The 2500-nt window shown below is 57.4% G+C and overlaps 1 non-coding gene across 1 annotated transcript in view; it reads right to left on the reverse strand.

Annotated features, from left to right (window-relative positions):
- LOC124771331 overlaps positions 1-417 on the reverse strand; it is a 1909-nt gene extending 1492 nt beyond the window's left edge. Inside the window, exon 1 of the ribosomal RNA XR_007013349.1 lies at positions 1-417. This exon is cut by the window's left edge and continues 1492 nt beyond it. This is a non-coding gene — a ribosomal RNA (small subunit ribosomal RNA).
- Positions 418-2500: the final 2083 nt, after the last annotated feature.

Genomic DNA, 2500 nt, shown 5'->3' on the forward strand with positions numbered 1-2500 from the left:
TTCTCAGGCTCCCTCTCCGGAATCGAACCCTGATTCCCCGTTACCCGTTACAACCATGGTAGGCGCAGAACCTACCATCGACAGTTGATAAGGCAGACATTTGAAAGATGCGTCGCCGGTACGAGGACCGTGCGATCAGCCCAAAGTTATTCAGAGTCACCAAGGCAAACGGACCGGACGAGCCGACCGATTGGTTTTGATCTAATAAAAGCGTCCCTTCCATCTCTGGTCGGGACTCTGTTTGCATGTATTAGCTCTAGAATTACCACAGTTATCCAAGTAACGTGGGTACGATCTAAGGAACCATAACTGATTTAATGAGCCATTCGCGGTTTCACCTTAATGCGGCTTGTACTGAGACATGCATGGCTTAATCTTTGAGACAAGCATATGACTACTGGCAGGATCAACCAGGGAGCTGCGTCAACTAGAGCTGAGCAGCCGGCCGCCCGGGAGTGTGTCCCGGGGGCCCGCGCGAACACGCAAGCGTCCGCTCAATCATTCTGCAAACAGGAGGAGGCTGAGCTCCCCTGCACAATACACCTCGAAACCCTCTCAGGTCCCGGCGGCGCGCAGCGCCGTCCCAAGTACTTGGTCGGGTTCGAGAGAGGCGCAATCGCCCGGAGTTAGGCGAGTAGACGCTTTCGGTGCGACCACCCGTGCTCCCAACTGAGCTTGCCGCTGCCGACAGAGGCCCGGGAGCGTGCTGTCGTGGCATTGCCGGCGGGAGACAACACGCGCCACCTACGGTGACCGGCAGCTCCAACGCCAGCGCCACAGAAGGACAAAAGCCCCACTTGGGTGCCGAAGCGAACTCTCCCAGCACAGCGCACGCGCCAACACATCCGCACAGCTGCGATACAAACCACCAGCGAGAACCGCTGGGGCGACCGAGCAGCAGACGGCGTCGCGGCGCCGAGCGCCGGGCGGCAGCGCATCCTCAACGCACACAGTCCTCAATCGGACCAGCACACTGAAGATGTCCACCGCGCTTCGCACCGGGCCCGCGAGGACCTACTTTGGCCGCACGGCGCCGCGCGCAGGGTGCGCCGGCGCGCAGCTGCGACGCCTGCCGCGTCCGTCGGCCGGCGCGCCTGCCACTGGCCGCCCCCACCAGCCGGCTGTAGCGCGTGCGCCCACGCACCGCGCGGCCAGCACGCCGGGAGGCGCCCCCTCACCGGCCGGGGACGGTCCCACCCAGCCACCGCCGCGTATCGCTTCACACCCAGATGCCGTTCAGTTTCGTCGGCATGGTGGGTATCGCTGGAACAACCGGTTAGTACCTCAACCTATCGTCGCCATCACCGATTCACCCCTAGCGAGAACAACCGCACCACAACAGGTTACCATTTGTTCATTTGCGTAACTTCACCAGAAAACGCAGGCGTCCATCGCCATTTGCAACTTCCACGATTATTGCATGCCTGTGTCAGGTGTCACGCCACACTACGTCTGCCCACATACACGCAACAAAATGTGCACGCCTAGACAATACGTGGAAGGTGGCCCCCGTACGTATGCGATGTCCATTGCTCGAACGACTGTCAACCGGCCTCTGTAGCATGTCGCAGATATGGAACGCGGTGCACCATGCCATCACGGTGTGTGAGGAGAGACGACTAGGTCCGAATACATCAACAGACAGCTCATGCTGATCGCCATCCACGGCGTCCGTTCCTCCCACACGTCTCTATGGCGTACCACACTGCAATCCAGCTCTCATAGGGAGACGACACGTAGCTGCGTGCACAATATTTGCACTGTATGGTCCGCCGTTTTTGGGCGCAGTCGTTGTACGGTCACACATGTGCCACGATGTATCATTCAGTACATAAGGACGAATGTGCAGTACAGATTGTGGTTTACGCGTACGACATTAGCGGACAGTTGACACAGGCCGCACCACAACGTAGCCTGAGTACGTCGCATGCGGAGGGCATTGAACATGCAAAGTTCTCACCAACCAGCTTGCGAAGGCAGGGGGCAAGGTGGGGACGTGGGGAGGGGCGGCATGTACGTCCTGCTGCCATCCACATTACAGTGTACAGCAGGAGCATGTGGAAAGTGAGCAAGACTTGCAAGGTGTTTAACATGAAGCGATACACAGGGGAGCGGGGAGTGCGAGTAGCGAACTATATTGCGAGGGTTGCGGGTGGGCAACACTACACTAATTGAACGAGTCGTATAACAATTACAGAGCAGGTTTAGGCGACAACGTGGGTTACGTTAGGCGACAACGTGGGTTAGGTTAAGGCACGACGTGGGTTAGGTTAAGGCACGACATGGGTTAGGTTAAGGCACGACATGGGTTAGGTTAAGGCACAACATGGGTTAGGTTAAGGCACAACATGGGTTAGGTTAAGGCACAACATGGGTTAGGTTAAGGCACAACATGGGTTAGGTTAAGGCACAACATGGGTTAGGTTAAGGCACAACATGGGTTAGGTTAAGGCACAACATGGGTTAGGTTAAGGCACAACATGGGTTAGGTTAAGGCACA

This window comes from Schistocerca piceifrons, unplaced genomic scaffold (genome assembly GCF_021461385.2).
Source record: "Schistocerca piceifrons isolate TAMUIC-IGC-003096 unplaced genomic scaffold, iqSchPice1.1 HiC_scaffold_936, whole genome shotgun sequence".
NCBI lineage: Eukaryota > Metazoa > Arthropoda > Insecta > Orthoptera > Acrididae > Schistocerca > Schistocerca piceifrons.